At 45.0% G+C, this 19,741-nt stretch overlaps 1 non-coding gene across 1 annotated transcript; it reads right to left on the bottom strand.

Moving 5' to 3' along the window:
- Positions 1 to 17,478: 17,478 nt before the first annotated feature.
- On the bottom strand, positions 17,479 to 17,586 carry LOC140205629 (U6 spliceosomal RNA). The gene has a single exon (XR_011887897.1). It is a non-coding gene; the product is annotated as a U6 spliceosomal RNA (small nuclear RNA).
- Positions 17,587 to 19,741: the final 2,155 nt, after the last annotated feature.

A 19,741-nucleotide genomic window follows, 5' to 3' on the forward strand; every position in this document is an offset into this window, starting at 1 on the left:
ATTGAACATTACAGCACAGCAGAGACCCTTTGGCCCATGATGTGCCAACCTTTTAACCTACTCTAAGCTCGATCTAACCCTTCCCTTCCACATAGCTCTCCATCCCTGCATTTTTCTATTATCCATGTGCCTAGTTAAGAGCTTTTCAAATGCTCCTAATGTCTCTGCCTCTACCACCACCCCTGGCAGGGCATTCCATGCAGAAAACCACTCTTTGTATTAAAAAAACTTAACTCTGACATCCCTCCTATACTTCCAATACCCTTAAAATTGTGCCCTCATATTAGTCATTTCAGTCTTTTACACCTCAATCAAATCACCTCTTGTCCTCCTTCGCCCCAGAGAGAAAAGCCCCAGCTCACTCAGCCTATCCGCATAAGACATGCTCTCTAAACCAGGCAGCAGCCTGGTAAATCTTCTCTAAAACTTTCACATTCTTCCTATGATGAGGTGACCAGAACTGAACACAATATTATTCCAAGTGTGGTCTAACCAGGGTTTTACAGAGCTGCAACGTTACCTCTTCATTCTTTAACTCAATCCCCTGAAGCATGAAGGTCAACACACCACATGCCTTCTTCAGTCCTATGACAGGTCAGAGAGCATGTCACACAATCCACTGTGTTTTTATAACATCTTTCAGGACCTTAGATCTTTTATTGACTTTAAGGTCTTCCAGGTAACATTCTTCAAATGTATTGACTGTTGTGATGTGGGAAAGAGAACAGCCAATTTGCACACAGAACATTCCCATAAATGGCAATGTAGTGGGTGTTTATGATGTTGACTGAGGGATACTGATAAGAGAATAGTTCATTATATAAATGATTGAGTGTAACTAATGATATTCACTGTGAAAATGTGGGCTTTGGAAGCAGATAATGTTTTACCTTGGTTGAAAGACTTCATTCCCACAGTACTGAAGTGAAGAGCAAATCTAGATGTTTGCAATCAAATACTGTATCAAATGTCATATCCAGGGATTGTTTGTAAAAAAACAAGTTTTTTGTCAACCAACGCACATCAAAGTTGCTGGTGAACGCAGCAGGCCAGACAGCATCTCTAGGAAGAGGTACAGTTGACATTTCGGGCCGAGACCCTTCGTCAGCTTTTTGTCAGTTAGTATATGGACTGTTTTTCCTTGGTGTCATCTTGTGGGTATGTGTTGTCCTTGGATTCAGGATTGAAGGATGTCCCTTTAGAACTGAGATGTGGAGAAATTACTTTAGTCAGAGGGTGGTAAATCTGTGGAATTTGTTGCCCCAGGCAGCTGTGGAGGCCAAGTCACTGGGTGTATTTAAGGCAGAGATAGATAGGTTCTTGATTAGCCGGAGCATCAAAGGGTATAGGGTGAAAGCAGGGGAGTGGGGATGACTGGATGAAGTGGATCAGCCCATGATTGAATGGGGGAGCAGACTCGATGGGCCAAGTGGCCTACTTCTGCTCCTATACCGTATGGTCTTATGGATTGTGTCTAATTGTTTGTCTTTGCTCTAGCCCTGGTTTTTCCCCTTGTTTTGCAGGTGTCTCATTTGGGATCATGGGGATTGTTAAACTCTTTGTTTTTATCACTTGTATTCAATTCGGGTTAATTTAATTAGCACAGTAATGTCATTCGGGTTAATTTAATTAGCACAGTAATGTCAATGTCTGGAATTCCTACTTGCTCCAGAGTGTATTTCAGGGAGGCATACCAAACCCTCATTGTTGGGTCATTGTGGTTCCTTGTCAAGTGAAACTCAGACCGAATTTTTCTGTGTATTAGAAGTGACTTCAGTTCACCGAGATCCTGTATGGTTTACCTTAGCTCTTGTTAGTTTGTCTCATTAATCTTCTTTAATAAATCTTTAGTTTTGTCTGAATTACCAAAGTCTCTGTGATTCCTGCACCTGCTAATGATCCTCACAGTCGGGAATGGGACTTGAGTCTATAAATTCCGAACTTAGAGACAGAGCCAAGCAAGAGCTTCTGCCCCTCCACCATCAGAAGTGATGACGGGTCTCAGCCCAAGCTGAATATATTCCCCTCCATATATTTTTTCTAAATGTACTTACTTATTGTGATACAGCGTGGAATCGGCCCTTCCAGCACTTCAAGCCACACCACCCAGCAACCCCCGACTTAAGCACACTTTTATCATGGGACAATTTACAATGACCAGCTGGTACATCTTTGGACTGTGGGAGGAAACCAGAGCACCTGGAGGAAACCCATGCAGCAGGAATTGAACCCGGGTCGCTGGTACTGTAAAGCTTTGTATTAGCCATTACACTACCATGCTGCCGATTGTGGCTGATCTGCTGAGTTCCTCCAGTATTTTGTGTGTGTTGCTCTGAATTTCCAACATCTGCTGAATCTCTTGCATATATCAGCAGTCCTTGCACACTATCTCGTTATTCTTCCTTTTGTACTCTTTATTTTTGTAATATATGGTCACTTTCCATCTTTGCACAGTACTGCTGCCACAAAACAACTAATTTCATATAATAAACATGAGAAAGTCTGCAGATGCTGGAAGTCCAAAGCAACACATGCAAAATGCTGGAGGAACTCAGCAGGCCAGGCAGCATCTATGGAAATGAATAAACAGTTGACGTTCGGGCCGAGACCCTTCATCAGGACTCAAGAAATGCCGACTGTTTATTAATTTCGTATTAGTCAGTGATAACAAATCTGATTCTGATTGAAACAGAGAAGAAAAACTGACAAATGTGCTGCTGCGAAGTTCTTCCCTTGGATTAGCATTCATTGGTAGAGTCATGGAGTTATATAACAGAGAAAGGGGTCCTTTGGCTGACCAGATTACCTACTCGAGCTAGTCAGATTTGCCTGTGTTTGGGTCCTATTCCTCTAAACCTTACTTATCAGTGTAACTGTCCAAATGCCTTTTGAATGTCGTAGTTCTATATGCCTCCACCACTTGCTCTGGCAGTGCATTCTGAACACTCACCAGCTCGGTGTGAAAACCCTGGCCCTCAGGTCCATTTTCCCCCACATCCTAAGCTTATGCCATCTAGTTTTAGACACCCTTGACCTGGCGACTCACTTTATCTACACCCCTCATGACTTTATAAACCTCTATAAGGCCACCCTTCAGCCTCCTAAGCTCCAGGGAATAAAAAGCCCCAGCCTATCCAGTATCTCCTTATATCTACCCATGCTGGTAACATCCTCATAAATCTTTTTATACCTCCTCCATCCTATGGTAGGGCCAACAGAACTGTACACCATCCTCCAACATCTTGTACAGGTGTAACATCTAGTTATTTATTTAATTATTGAGCTAGCCCCTTCTGCCCTTCAAACTGCGCCTCCCAGCAATCCCCCAATTTAATCCTAGCCTAATCACAGGACAATTTACAATGACTAATTAACCGGTACATCTTTGGACTGTGGGAGGAAACTGGAGCTCCCGGAGGAAACCGGAGCTCCCGGAGGAAACCCGCGCGGTCACGGGGAGAACATCCAAACTCCTTACAGGCAGCGGCGGGAATTGAACCCGGGTCGCCGGTACTGTAAAGCGTAGTGCTAACCGCTACATAACAGTGCTGCCCCGCAACATGATATCACAACTCCTGTAAACATTCTGACCAATGAAGGCAAGCAGATCAAACCCCTTTATCGCCACCCTGTCTACCCGTGTTGCCACTTTGAGGAACTATATACCTGCAACTCTACGTTTCTTCATTCTACAGTACTCTCCTAGCATGTAATACCTGTCCAAGTTTATCTTACCATAATACAACAGCTCACATTAATCTCAATGAAACTGCATCTGCCATTCCTTGGCCCATTGGCCCAGTTAATCAAGATCACATTGTAATCTTAGACAAACGTCTTCACTGCCCACCTTTAAAGGCATCCGTTGGTCTTGCGAGACCATGGATCTGCGCCTGAAAGGTCTTCACTCTCCAGGGCGCAGGACTGGGCAAGGTTGTATGGAAGACCAGCAGTTGCCCATGCTGCAAGTTTCCCCTCTCCCTTGTCCAAGGGAAGGGCATTAGGACCCATACAGCTTGGCACCAGTGTCGTCGCAGAGAAATGTGTGATTAAGTGCCTTGCTCAAGGACACAACACGGTCCCTCAGCTGGGGCTCGAACTCACGACCTTCAGGTCGCTAGTCCAGTGCCTTAACCACTTGGTCAGGTGCCCACACAATGCTGATGCATAAAGTAAATTATCTATACTTTATCGTCATTTGCCTTTTCTGGAACATCTCTTCAATATCTTTGCATTTCAAAGAATACCATAGACTTTAGGAAGCAGTGATCAGGTAGGTGTAATCTCTCTTGACTTGACCTTGAACCACCTCAGGCATTGTAGCAAACTGTGCTGCAGATCAAACAAATATCCATCAACTTGATGTCTACCAGTCAGCCTGCAGCACGCCTGCAGAAATCAAGTAGGCGGAAATTCTCTACAGCCAGCTCATGTCAACAGTGCCTGCCAGCATTTGCTCTACCTGCAGGAAATGTGAGATGACTTGGCCATTCTGTGAGAGTTCCAATTTAATTCATATTTTTAGGCGCCACCAACATTTACTGGACATGATGGTCCTCTACCCACGCTTTCATCATCCCCCCCCCCCACCCTCAAGTCATTCCAATGATTCTTCCGAACATATTGGTGAAGGAATGGTTGATAGGGCAACCATTCAGTGGCATTCAACTCACTACTGGATGAACTGCAGATAGTTTCTCAACTTCTGCAAGATCAGAGACATTTGTGAGATGTCAGTGGATACTGATTCCCAGCTGTTGAATGAGATGGAAAGTTCCAGTCTACTAAAGAGACACAGCCCATGGCAATAACTGACCCAAGAACCATGAAGTACTTGTTGGTACTTACGCTGTGTATCAGGTTCCCCATGCCACTTCACCTCACTGCACCAACACCACCTCCTGGACCTTTCTGCCTAACTTAAAAAGCATCAGTTCTGTTTAAGTGAACCAGTCCCAGGGTAGCAGGTGTCAGATTTGATGCCCCATTCAGGTTTATTTATGGAATCATAAAGCAAAACAGTGTCACCACCACAGATTTGGCAATTGCGCTCGTGAATATGCACGTGTCAGCTAATTATTATTTCATTGTTATAGTATTTAACTCCATTCACTCCAATGTAGTATTTGTCGAGACTTGGACACAGCAACGCTTCGCTGCCTGCTTACATTCCACCTTGCCTGAGAAATTGGACTGTCGAGTCAACTGAGTCTGAAGACTAATGGTATTCATTTAATTCTTAGTTGTTCTTTTCAGCCGCAGTATAGGCTTCGTTTTCCGTTTGAGTGTTTTAGTTAACGGCCCTGTTTGGCTTAGCGTTTATTGTTTTCCTTTCCCCTTAACACTGTTCACATTGAAGTTTGTGAACTATCGACCTGCTTCAGAGTCTCTCACTCCGCACTTGGGCCATATCCAAACCTGGTGACAAACAGTGCACAAATGGGCCCCTTGGCCCATCTCATCTGTGCCAACCTAGTTACCTACCTGAGCTACTTCTATTTGCCTGCATTTGGTCCATTTCCCTCCAAACCAGGGGTTCCCAACCTCTTTTAACGCCATCATCCCCTACCATTAACCAAAGGGGTACCCCTGCTCTAAACCTTTCCTATCCATTTACCTGTCCAATGTCTTTTAAACATTTTAATTGTTCCTGGCCCTAGTAGCTCATTTTCCCACCCCCATTTCATACACCCTTGGAGTCGCTATTAAATCTTTCCTCTCTTAAATCTTTCCCGTCACAAACCTATGCCCTCTAGACTCCCCTACCCCTGGAAAAAGACAGTGATCTTTCCTTATTTACCTTTCCGAAATAAGTTTCCTTATTTACGTCCCTCATGATTTCATAAACCTCTAGACCAGGGGTTATGCCATGGACCTCTAGCACTATCCGAGGGGCCTGCAGACCCCAGACTGGGACATAGGGAACCTGCTCTACAAGGTCAATGCTTTACAATACCAGCAATGGGGGGGTTCAATTTCTGCCACTGCCTGTAAGGAGTTTGTACGTTCTCCCTGTCACCCAGTGGGTTTCCTCCAGGTGCTGTGGTTTCCTCCCACAGACCAAAGACGTACGGGTAAATTAATTGGTCATTTGTCAATTGTCCCGTGATTAGGCTAGGATTAAATCGGGGGTTGCTGGGCGGCATGGCCGTGAGAGTCTATTCCTCGCTGTATCTCAACAAATAAATCCTTCAGTCACTTACACGCTAGAAAAATGTCCCATCCAGTCCAGATTCTCCTTATAACTCAGGCACTCCAGACGGGGAATAACCTGGTGAATCTTAACGGCATCTTCCCGCAGCAAGGCGACCAGAAATGCGCGCCGTCGCCGAATTGGCAACCCCTTTATCTTTGTGAGAGTTCGTTTCCCCACCGGCACCAGTGTAAACATCCCATGAAATGCCTCCATAAACCTGGCCCCTCTCCTCGATCTAATGTCTGTGGGATGGTGTGGGCGATGCCGTACACATGGGTCGCGGTACCTCCTGTGCCGGGACAGAGCACCAGAGCCCAGTGCGGATCGCCCGCGCCACCGTTTGCGAGCCACGGCCGTTCAGTTTGGCGTCAACTTTGCAATGTCGCATCTTTTGTCTTGAAAAGATACTTCGATATCACGTTCTGTTTTTTTTCCGTTGGGTCCAACTTACCCGACACTGGAACTTTCCGAGACTTTGATGTGTGAGGAAGGAAGGGCGGGCAGAAACTGTCGGGGCGACCTATTTTACGGGCTCTCTCTGCGGTATAGAGTGTGTAACGCGGGCCAGAGGAAGCAAGTGCTCCTGGTAGCGAAGGCAGACATGTGGGCTCTGTTCGTCTCGGTTCTTCTGCAGAACTGTGAGTTTTTCTATTGTCCTGATCGTTAGAGTGTCGAAAGTTGTCACCTCTCCGAATTCATTCGAGTGGCCCGAACTCTTTCGCTGCGCGGCCTCGGATTTCGGGGTAAAGGCGCGGATACCAGAAAGAAACTGTGGGCGTGAAGTGCGGGCTTAGTCGCGTTAATCTTTTACTGGTGCCGCCTGGAATTCCAGGCTTACTTTACCAGCTCGAGGCTGACAATGCTCAGACGGCCGGTCAGCATACCGAATGGACGAGTGGGGTTCTCCACAGACGCAGCCAGACCAGCTGAGTAATTCCAGCATCCACCAGATACTGAATTTGCATTCAACCCAGTCAGGCAGGGACTGGTGACCTGCTGGTCCTAGAGTTTGGCTGAGGTGATCGGCATTGTATTTTGGTGGATTTGCATTACTGCCCAAAATCTTGGTGAGATTGGGGAGGATAATTCAGTAGAGGGGCCGAATAGCCAGATTCTCTGTTATATTCACTCTCTAGGATATGCCACTAGCTGTCTTTTTAATAACCAATTGTTTAATGTTTACTAATTATACCAGTGTAAGGTACCCAATGCAGGATTTAAGAAGTTGCCAGTAATTAGCAGAAATTAGGCAATAACATCTGAGTGTCAGAACACTCACTGGCAATGGTGGAGCCCAAGTGCAGAGGAAAGACACAAACACGAACAAATCTGCAGCTGCTGGAAAGCTGAGGCAAAACACACAAGATGCTGGAGGAACTCAGCAGGTCGGGCAGCATCTATGGAAAGGAATAAACAGTTGACGTAAGAAAAAAAATTTGTCGGAGGGCCGCAGAGATCACAGAGGGGGAGCAGTGAGAGAGGATTTCACTGAACTCCCGTCAAAGAGAAGATTTAAACTTTTCCAGGGTAGGCATCCTCCCCACTCCTTCTTGCTCTGACTTCTCATCTTTTTTTTCCAGTCCTGATGGAGGGTTTCGGCCCAAAACGTCAATTGTTTATTCATTTCCTTAGATGCTGCCTGGCCTGCTGAGTTCCTCTGGCATTCTGTGTGATTTGCAGAGGAAAGACAGACTCCGTTGTAGAGAGGGCGACCAGAGTTTATTCATAAGAATTCCAACAGAACAGCTGAGCGACACCGTGAGGCATTACATTCTCAAAACTAGGACCCCGCGATTAGCATGAATTGGGCGTCCGCTTAAATAATACCAGTAAAACAGATTCCCTGAACCTATCAAAGGAAACAAGTTTAAACAGAAAGCATCAGGAGACGGCAGTATGAAGAGTGAGTCATCCAAGAAAACAAGCAAATCTAAACACGAGGAAATCTGCAGATGCTGGAAATTCAAGCAACACACATAAAAGTTGCTGGTGAACGCAGCAGGCCAGGCAGCATCTCTAGGAAGAGGTACAGTCGACGTTTCAGGCCGAGACGCTTCATCAGGACTAACTGAAAAAAGAGCTAGTAAGAGATCTTACTAGATTAACATTTAGATTAAATCTAAATGATTAAGAACACTTATTGAACAACAATTAACCAATTCCGGTGCTTTGAAAACCTCAAAGGCACGAAGAACTCATTACACTGAGTATTTTAGAAGGGTAGCTAACGTCGCAGTCCACCTGTGTGTAAACTTCATGCCTGGCCCTAACATAATGCTACCCCAGCACGAGCAAAGGTGGCCCCTGCCCAACGACAGGTTTTTACTTCCACACCCAGCCTGATCACCCCTGTAAATCTGTCCATCTCAAGCACATAGTGTGCATTCAGTCACGGTGAACAAATCGCCCTGAGCCAGATAAAGAAATGAACCAGATTAACACAGAACCTTAATATTTTATCAGGATATACACATCATCTGACCAGAGTCCAACGCACACAAGTTTATTATCACCACATGTACTGAGATACAATGAAAAGCTTTTGTTTGTGTCTCCTCCTGACAGAGCATTCTATACCTAAGTACATCGAGGTAGTACAAATGGAAAACAGAATGCGGAACATAGTTGTGACAAGAGACCTAGGCGAGGATGGTTAAGGGCTGGAGTATCCGAGACTATAATCGAGACCTGAGACATGATACAATACTGAAATAAGGCCAGGGTCCTAAACTAGACACTAGACGAGAATCCAAGTAGATGCTGATCTGAACTGGGGTTTGGTGCTCAATCGTCAGCTCTACTTGGATTTTAAGTATTAAAATCCTGGCACGAAAACATATGCCACCAATTAGCGGATGGGACTGAGTTTTTAAAGGGGCCACACCAGCTATGCATATTCTGGAGAGCTGGAGCTCCTAAACCTAACAATAATGTTACGTTATAGAAACAGTGCACTGGAGATAGATGTTTAAAGTGCAAAGTAGACTGAGAGATCATGAACACAGAAGTAGTCTTTCATCATTGTCCTGATGAAGGGTCTTGGCTGAAACACCAGCTCTTCATTCATCTTCATAGATGCTACCTGACCTGCTGAGTTCCTTCGGCATTTTGTGTGTGTTCTGTTAGATTGGGAGATCAGGGATTTTAATGCATGAGAGGTCTGTTCAAGAGCACGATAAAAGCTGCACACGTGCTTGAAGCTGCTCTCGAGCTTTTATACAGTACTGTGCAAAAGTCATCGGCACCCGAGATATTTTATATGGTTTCTGATGGTGTGGCCTCCAGAGAGGCCTGATCTCAACATTGCCGAGGCTGTCTGGGATTACCTGGAGAGACAGAAGCAAGCGAGACAGCCAAAGCCTGCAAAAGAACTATGGCAAGTTTCCAAGATGCTTGGAACGACCAACCGGCTGATTTTTTTATAAAACTACATGACAGAGTACCTAAGAGAATTGATGCAGTTTTAAAGGGTGACTATCCTGCCAAAGGGTTTGGGCCCGAAACGGTGACTGTACTTTTTTCCATAGATGCTGCCTGGCCTGCTGAATTCCTCCAGCATTTGTGTGTGTTACACCAAACAGTGATTTGATTTAGTTTTTTTTTTTCGCTGTTTACTGCTCTATATAGTTTTTTTGTGTTTAGAAACTTCTCATTTCATTATTTTGATAATAGTGAAATACACTTTACATAATTTTTTTACATGTGCCTAAGACTTTTGCACAGTTCTGTAACTTCTGCCCAATGGGAGAACAAGGAGAGAGTCGGGGATTGTCAGATAGCTATGTCAGAGGCCCTGTTGTAAATGTAACGACTGCTCTTTACCTTCACGTTCCACTAATGGGATTGTTCTGCGCTCCATTTCCCACAGGTGTGCAGTGTAGTTACCTGATCATCCAGCCAGCTCTATCCCAGCCGGTTCGGCTGGGAGACACAGTGACCCTGACATGTCTCATGCGGCATAAGAGCTTCACCGTATACAGCAACGTGTACTGGATGCGGCAACAGAACGGGAAGGCCCCCACGCTGTTGGCGTATTCGTTTCTCAACTCCAGGCAGACCTTCCTGTCTGACGGGCTTTCGAACACTTCATCCTTCAACGTGTCGGTGAACAGCCAGAGCTTAAACCTAACCATAAACAGAGTGACTCCCTCGGACGCTGGCATTTATCTCTGTGCAGGCTGGAGTTTAGGGAAATTGTCCTTCGGAAATGGAACCAAGTTGACCCTGACAGGTAAATATTTTATTCTGTGACAGGGCAAAATAGTGAGCATGAAACCAGGGTTAAATGCTAGGGGACATTGTTTAAGGTGAGTAGGGGAAAGTTTAAAGGAGATGTTCAGAGAGCAAGTTTTCACACAATGCTTGGGGCCTGGAACAGGCTGCTAGAGGTAATGGTAGAAACGGAGACAATATCAGCATTTAAGAAGCTGCTAGACAGACGCATGAACATGCAGGAAACGGAGGGAGATAGAAGAAACTTACTTTAATTTGGCATCATGTTCGCCAGCGTTATGATGGGCCGAAGGGTCTGTACAGTGTTGTGCTGTTCTCTGTTCTGTTCCCTACAATGTGACTGCAGTATTTGATAGGGCAGAGTTTTAGAAATCAGTGTCCTGAGGTCACTCCTGGGCATACAGTACTGTGCAAAAGTCTTAGGCACATATTGTATAGGTATAGCTATGGTGCCTCAGACTTTTGCACACTACTGTAGTCATTTGATGTATTGGAATGTACTGTTGCCACAAAAACAGATTTCATGACATACGTGAGTGATGATAAACCTGATTCAGATATGGGTCTCTATTGTGGACTGAGAGTGGGAAGGGGGGGAAGGGAGCGGAAAGCACCAGAGAGACATTCTGTAATGATCAATAAGCTAATTGTTTAGAACCAAGTGGCCTTGCCTGGCATCTCGGCACTGGGCATGTTAGCATCTGCGTAATCCCCTACCCCTGACACTCATTCTCTGCCACCTGTCCCACACCCGTCCCACGGTGCTCCACCCTCACCATTCCCAAAATCCTGTCCTCCCACCAGATACCTTAGGCATCCTAGCTATATATATGTGCCTAGGACTTTTGCACAGTACTTTGAGAGGTATTTCAGCTTATAGAAGGCAGGAGGTATATTGAGGATTGCCCAGTGCCTTGGGATTGAAATGAACAGCAGAGCAAATCAAAAGCCATTGACTGTGGACTGATGGGAGGGCACCAGGTTTGGATTCAGACTGAATTCAGGGTCCTGTCATCGGCTAGGCCCGGGGTCCATACCGAACGCCGAAGCCCAAAGCTTGATCAGAAGTCTGAGAGTGCAGTCCAATGCCTGGAGGCCTGTGTCTACAAGTCTGAAGTTCGCTGGGTCAGTCAGCGGCCCATTGTCTGCAAATCTGCTGGAGACCCAGAGCGGCACGTGTGTGTGTGTGTGTGTGTGAGAGAGAGGGGAGGGGAGAGGGGGAGGGAGGAAAGCGTTGTTGTCATTTTGTTGCTTACTGTGTTCTCTGTTGTTCTGCCAAACATTGTTGGCACCAGAATGTGTGGCCGTTAGTTGTGTTGGTTGTTAATAAAAGCAATACATTTTACTCTGTTTCGATGCACATAAATCTGAATTTCGGTGGACTGCAGGAGTGCTGTCTATAGAGCGTTGAAAGGGCAGTAGAGCTACCAAGTGATTCCCTGTGCGGTGATCTATAGGAAAATCAATGAGGCTAGAGAGTCCGCACCTTGGGTGGGCATCTTCCGTTTGCACACAAAAGGTAGGGCCCTAGGGAGCACTGGGGAACAGAAGGATCTCAGTATATACTGTAAATTCAAAGATCCCTGACACGATGGCTCAGTACTGTATTTGTCAATGTGGAACGGAGAGCGAGTTTGTAAATCCGGTGGGAGCAAAGGGTGTTGGGAATGGCCAGGGCGAAGTGCCGCGGGAAGTGTATGGGGGCAGCTGGCAGAGAAGGAGTGCCGGCATGGGCGTGGGTAGCATATGTGCAGATACACCCAGTCCTGAGTCACCAGGCAACGTGATTTGATTCCAGACCATTGGTTTAATGATCATTACAGAATGTCTCTACGGTGCTTCCTGCTCCCTCCCCTCTCCCAAACATGATTCCCCACCCCCTCCCCCTTTCCCACTCTCAGTCCACAAGAGACCCCTACCAGAATCAGGTTTATCATCGCTCACATATGTCATGAAATCTGTTTTGTGTGGCAGGAGTACAGTGTAATACATAAAATTACTACAGTACTGTGCAAAAGCCTTAGGCACCCTAGCTATATATCTATATATATATGTGTGTGTGTGTGTGTGTGTGTGTGTGTGTGTGTGTGTGTGTGTGTGTGTGTGTGTGTGTGTGTGGGACTTTTACACAGAACTGGTGAAGAAGCCATATGGGATACTTACCTTCATTAGCTGAGGCACTGGGAGTACTGTATCTGGACACCATGCTTTGGGAAGGACTTGATTGCAATGGAAGGGGTTAACCAGGATGATGCCTGAATTGGCATGTTTTAGTCACGAAAAGAGACTGGGTAGAGGAGGCTGGTGAAAAACCAGGTGCAGGTATACAAAATTGTGAGAGGCATAGATAGAGCGAATTGTGAGAAATCTCTCCCCATGCCAGAGGTGTCTAACCCCAGTTAGCATAAGTCTGTGAGGGGACCTGAGGAGATTTTATTTTCATCCAGAAGGAAGTGAAGTGGAGAGTGTAACAATATTTAGGAAGAATTTGGACAAGTATTTGAATTGCCATATAGTGGGCTACAGATAAATGCTGGTAAAAGGAATTGGTGTGGAAAAGGGACTGATTGAGATGGCGGGCTGATGCGCTGTTTCTATGCTGTGGATTCCATGGTACTGAATCTTCCAAGAGAAACAATGGATGCATTCAGCAATAGTTCATTAATAGGAACCATTTTCTGACAGGTGCCAGAAAACAACATTCTGACCTAAAATAAATAACTCATTCGCATATAAAATAGAAGTAAGAAACATCCATTTAGCCTGCACCATCATTGAGTGGATCAAGGCCGATCTGTTACCTCAGCGACACTTTCTTGCACTGAGCTCATCCTATCGCAGAATGTATTGATCTGTGTAGTGACAATACGCCTAACTGGGGCCCCACTGCCCTCCTGTGTACAGAATACCAAAGGTTCACTGCCATATTTCTCCTCAGCAAAGCCCAGTATCAAGTCTGTGTAGACCACAAGACCATAAGACCATAAGACAAAGGAGCAGAAGTTGGCCATTCGGCCCATTGAGTCTGCTCCGCCATTTTATCATGAGCTGATCCATTCTCCCATTTAGTCCCACTCCCCTGCCTTCTCACCATAACCTTTGATGCCCTGGCTACCCAGATACCTATCAACCTCTGCCTTAAATACACCCAATGCCTTGGCCTCCACTGCTGCCCATGGCAACAAATTCCATAGATTCACCACCCTCTAACTAAAAAAATTTCTTCACATTTCTGTTCTGATTGGGCGCCCTTCAATCCTTAAGTCATGCCCTCTCGTACTAGACTCCCCCATCATGGGAAACAACTTTGCCACATCCACTCTGTCCATGCCTTTCAACATTCGAAATGTTTCTATGAGGTCTCCCCTCATTCTTCTAAACTCCAAGGAATACAGTCCAAGAGCGGACAAACGTTCCTCATATGTTAACCCTCTCATTCCTGAGATCATTCTAGTGAATCTTCTCTATACCCTCTCCAACATCAGCACATCCTTTCTTAAATAAGGAGACCAAAACTGCCCACAGTACTCCAAGTGAGGTCTCACCAGTGCCTTATAGAACCTCAACATCACATCCCTGCTCCTATAGTCTATTCCTCTAGAAATGAATGCCAACATTGCGTTCGCCTTCTTCACCACCGACTCAACCTGGAGGTTAACCTTAAGGGTATCCTGTACGAGGACTCCCAAGTCCCATTGCATCTCTGAACTTTGAATTATTTCCCCATTTAAATAATAGTCTGCCCATTTATTTCTTCTGCCTAAGTGTATAACCATACACTTTCCAACATTGTATTTCATTTACCACTTCTTTGCCCATTCTTCCAATCTATCCAAGTCTCTCTGCAGACTCTCCGTTTCCTCAGCACTACCGGCCCCTCCACCTATCTTCGTATCGTCAGCAAACTTAGCCACAAAGGCATCTATTCCATAATCCAAATCATTGATGTGCAATGTAAAAAGAAGCGGCCCCAACACGGACCCCTGTGGAACACCACTGGTAACCGGCAGCCAACCAGAATAGGATCCCTTTATTCCCACTCTCTGTTTCCTGCCAATCAGCCAACGCTCTATCCACATATGTAACTTTCCCGTAATTCCATGGGCTCTTATCTTGTTAAGTAGCCTCATGTGTGGCACCTTGTCAAAGGCCTTCTGAAAATCCAAATATACAACATCCACTGCATCTCCCTTGTCTAGCCTACTGGTAATTTCCTCAAAAAATTGTAATAGGTTTGTCAGGCAGGATTTTCCTTTAAGAAATCCATGCTGAGTTCTGCCTATCTTGTCATATGCCTCCAGGTACTCTGTACTTTAATCTTTTTTGTGACATCTTATTGCAGTTCATATGCACCGCATCACCAGGCCTGTTCTAATGTACTGTATTGTCAAGCATGATTTCCCTTTCATCAATCCTTGTTGACTCTGCCCAATCCTCTTATATGTTCTGTATCAATTTTTTCTTTATCAACTCTTCCAATCTCCCCACTGCTAAAGTTAGGCTAACTTTAGTCTATTGCATTGACCCGCTTCCACTCTGTGGGCAACATGCTACAGTCTCTGGAGTGTTGGCAGATGACAACCAATGGGCTGACTACCTTCATCGCCACCTCTTTCAAAACCCTTAGGATGCAGGTCATAACGTCTACAGATGTACCGGGGAGAGAATTCTAATTGGTTGCATCGCTGTCTAATATAGGAGATGGAGGGGGGGCGCTACTGCTCGGGATCGAAGTAAGCTGCAGAGAGTGGTAAACTTAGTCAGCTTCATGGCCATTAGCCTCTGTAGTACTCAGGACACCTTTAAGCAGTGGTGCCTCAGAAGGGTGGTGCCCATCATTAAGGATCTCCATCACCCAGATTACGCCCTGTTCTCATTGTTACCATCAGGAAGGAGGTGCAGGAGCCTGAAGGCGCACACTCAGCGATTCAGTAACAGCTTCTTCCCCTCTGCTGCCTGATTTCTGAATGGACATTGAACCCATGAACACTACCTCACTACTTTTTTCTTTCAATTTTTCCACTACTTATTTAATTTAACAATTTCATGTATACTTAATGTAATTCACGATTTTTTTCTCTATTATTATGTATTGCATTGTACTGCTGCTACAAAGTCAACAAATTTCATGACATATGCCGGTGATATTAAACCTGATTCTGATTCTGACTGCGAGTTTTTCCTGCATGTTTTTGCTCTGCCCGTGTTTCAAGGATGCATGGGTCAGTAAGCTGTCCCTAGTGTGAAGTGGAGTGGTAAAATCAAGGGAGGGGAAGCAGTGTACTTGACAGGAATGTGGGAGAATCAAATGGGATTTTGGTGCAACAGGATGCTTTATTGTCAGCATAGACTAGTCGGCCTAAAGGCCATTTCCTGAGCTCTTATATTTACAAATTCAAATAATAAAGAATATTTTTGGGACAAAATATATAGGCCCTGCTACTGATTTCCTGTGATCAACTCAATCTCTGATGTCGTCTGCGCACTTCCCAAAATGCTCTTCAGCCAGTGAGGCCACTTGGAAATGTTACTCAAGACTTAAGCGGTTTCATTTCACCTCGACTTCTCTTCAGTCTCCATTGATGCACTGATTGTAGGTTTCAGTCTACACTGTTCAGTGTTTTGACCAGCCACCCAGATCATGACATCAAATCAAGATCCATTCGGACCTCAGAGGAGTATATAAGCCGGCATTCCGAGGAGACAACACCCTAAACTGTGCAACGATGGCTTCTCGGTTGGAGCCGAAATTTCTGCAAACATTTTGCCAAGTTCAGCAATCAACCAAACTTTCAGTCATTGAGTTTTGTAGCAACAAGCAATCCGCTGGAGGAACTCAGCCGATCAAGCTGTGTCTGTGGTGGGGGAGAATTGTTTCAGGTCAGGAATGTGTCTCCACTGAACTTTGTGCTGGGGACTTCTTTACAAATTCACATTTCAAGTGATTGAGGAAATTGTTCATGTAGCAGATTGTGATCAGGAATGCATCACCTCAAAGGCTGGTATAATAGTAATCATTAAAGAATCAAAACTCATGGGTGTTTTTAGAATAAATTGCAGAGAGGGATTAAATGGAAAGTTCTAGAAGGTTTTAATGTGGTCTTCTGCTGCCGTAGCTCATCCACTTCAAGGTTTGACATGCTGTGCATTCAGAGCTGCTTTTCTGCACACCACTGTCATAATGTGTGGTTATTTGAGTCACTGTCACCTTCCTGTCAGCTTGAATCAGACTGGCCATTTCTCCTCTGACCTCTCTTTTTCACCCAAAGAACTGCCACTCACTGGATGCGTATTTTTTTTTTTTTGCTTTTCATGCCATTCTCTGTAAACCCTGGAGACTGTTGTGCGTGGAAATCCCAGGAGATCAGCAGTTTCTGAGATACGCAAACCACCTCGTCCAGCACCAGCGATCACTAAATTGTTATGGTTTCTTAGACCACATTTCTTCCCCATTGTGATGTTCGGTCTGAACAACAAAAACTCTTTTTTTTCCTTCTGACTTTCTGTGGTGGTTGGCAGTCCAACTTAAAGGTGCATTACCACCACCAAGCGAACTGGAATGTGGTGTAGAGAGGTGGGAAATAAAACCCTTACTGCTTCTCTTTCAAATGAAGGCTAAATAACCCCAAAGAGCCCTACAGACTGTAAGTAATGACAGATGACACTGTCTTAAAGTTTTTAAATGAAAACTATCAACCACCAAATATTGTAATGAAGTCCACATTTGGTTTCTTTCAATCTTATATGATTCAATTGTAGAAGTATATGTTCAATTGTTTCATAGTGATGACAAAGCTTACACAATCCAAAATGACATTTTCCAAAAAGATACAAGGAATAACTAAGCATAGTATGCTCAGTTCTAATTCGTGTCAAAATAATTCTTTCCCTTTTTGTTTGACCGCCCCCCCCCCATAAACACAACAGTTTTGTGTATTCTGTAAAGATATCCCCTTAGGCCCATTATCGCACAGGCCTTGCCATAACCCCCTAATCTTAAGCCGACCAACCCTTTAGCTTCTGATTTACTAGGTGGAAGGTCTATTCCCAAAAATATGGAACACTTCATGAATTTGCATGTCATCCTTGCACAGGGGCCTTGCTAATCTTCTCCGTATCATTCCAATTCTAGTAGATGTGCTGCCAGAGGGAGGCACACTGGACCTCTTGACCACGTCTGCATGCTTTTATGCATCTAATGACTGGCTGATTAGATATTTGCACTAACAAGCAGGTGTACCCACTCTTGAGTGTGGAATGCATTTGAACCACTCTTCTTACAACAATGATAAATATTACAGTGCATGTCAATGAAATACTCTGCGTGTACGTGGAAGTATTTTGGCTGCATGACCCAGTTCCACAAGTTCCAGCAGGTCCCTGAAATTTGTTGTGTTTCAGTAGAAACTTTGCATTGGTCGCGCCTGCATAAAAAGTCATCTCTTCATACGCATACATTATACAGATAATCAACACTGAGTGGGCTGGAACAACATGGAGTAAACTGAGCCCACATTGGGTAAACATTTATGCCATCCAGATGGCATTAACATCAATTTCTCAAATCTCTGGAAATCGGCCTCCCACCTCCTCTCCCTCACCGTTCCCCATTCCTGTTTCCCTCTCTTGCCTTATCTCCTTACCTGCCCATCACCTCCCTCTGGTGCTCCTCCCCCTTCCCTTTCTTCTCAATAGGTTCAATTTAATGTCAGAGAAATAACTAACAATATACATTCTGAAATTTCTTTTCTTTGCAAACATGGATGAAAACAGAGGGGTGCCCCAAAGAACGAGAGTTGAACATTAGAACCCCAAAGCCCCCCCAGCTCCCCCCTCCCATGCATAAGCAGCAGCAAAGCGACGACCCCCCCCACCAGGAAAAAAGCATCTGCACCCCCCACCGAGCACTCAAGCATGCAGCAAAGCATCAATAAAGACACAGACTTGCAGTACCCCAAAGACTGCTCGCTCACCCGGTAATTCGACATACCATAGGCTCTCTCTCTCACTAATAAGGGAGAAAGAAGTGTTCTCATTTCACAGCAAGAGGGGAGACATAACAAAATAGCTCGCCAATTTATGGTGTTAAAAGTCTATTGCATCGCTTTTTCCAAGCTCTGTGCCTTAAGACCTCGGTTCTCTGGGCACACAGCCAACAGCCAGCTCGCTGCTTACAATCTTCCATCTCCCACGACACGATCTTCTGTCCTCTCTGTCCTTCTCCAGCCCTTTATCCCTTTCACCAATCAACTTCCCAGCTCTTCACCATCTTCCCCTCAACCCCCAGTTTCACCCTTCACCTGCTACCTTGTACTACTTCCTCCCCTTCCCCACCTTCCTAGTCTGACTCTTTCCCCCTTCCTTTCCAGTCCTGAAGAAGGATCTCGGCCCAAAGCATTGACTGTTTACTCTTTTCCATAGATGCCGCCTGGCCTGCTGACTTCCTCCAGCATTCTGTGTGTGTTACTTTGGATTTCCGGCACCTGCAGGTTTTTTGTGTGTTTGGATAAACTAGATGTGTGTTTGGGAGACTAGGTGTGCATCGCATGTGTTTGGGAGGTGTGCATTAACTGCTTTGAGTTGTACTCCAGAGAGCGCGAAGCGCAGAATCCAATATCGCTGTGATGATTGCATGCTCTAGTATCAATTGTTTGGCGACAATAAAGTAAAATAAATGAAGTTAAAGTTAACTGTGTTTGAGAGTGGGGTAAATGTTCAGGTAAGCTGGATCTGTGCTTGAGAGGTTGGGCGCGTGTTCTCTGAACTTGATCTGTTTTTCTCTGGAGTTCAGGAGGGTAAACTTGGTTATCATTGAAGGATGCAAATATTTTTACAAAGCTGGATGGAGGAGATGTTGGAAATGCACTTTGCTTCGATTCAGAAACGTTCAAGTGATAGTGTCAGGATGCAGAAGAGCTAATTAGGGTGGAACAATGCTGAGTTGCAAAATGTGTGTGTGTGTTGGTATAATTGGAGAGCATCTAACATTACATGTATGGAAAGCTAAAAGAATCAGGTATCACTAACACCAGATCACCAACACTGCTCTTACCTAATTGAAGGCAAAAATTGTTGAAAATACTCAGCAGTTCAGGCAGCAATTATGGGGGAAAGGGCTGTGTTACGTGCCAGGTCAGTGACACTCCATCAGGGCATTGATCTCAAATAGTTCATGTTCGTCTTTCCCAATCCTTGTGTGTCTCCATCCGTGGATTTTCAGCTTCGGCCATTTTTGAGGAAATCCATGATTTCTGACCCAGTGAAAATCTACAGTTTCAGCAGAAGTACAAGAGTCTGCAGACGCGGGAACTT

This window comes from Mobula birostris, chromosome 11 (genome assembly GCF_030028105.1).
Source record: "Mobula birostris isolate sMobBir1 chromosome 11, sMobBir1.hap1, whole genome shotgun sequence".
NCBI lineage: Eukaryota > Metazoa > Chordata > Chondrichthyes > Myliobatiformes > Myliobatidae > Mobula > Mobula birostris.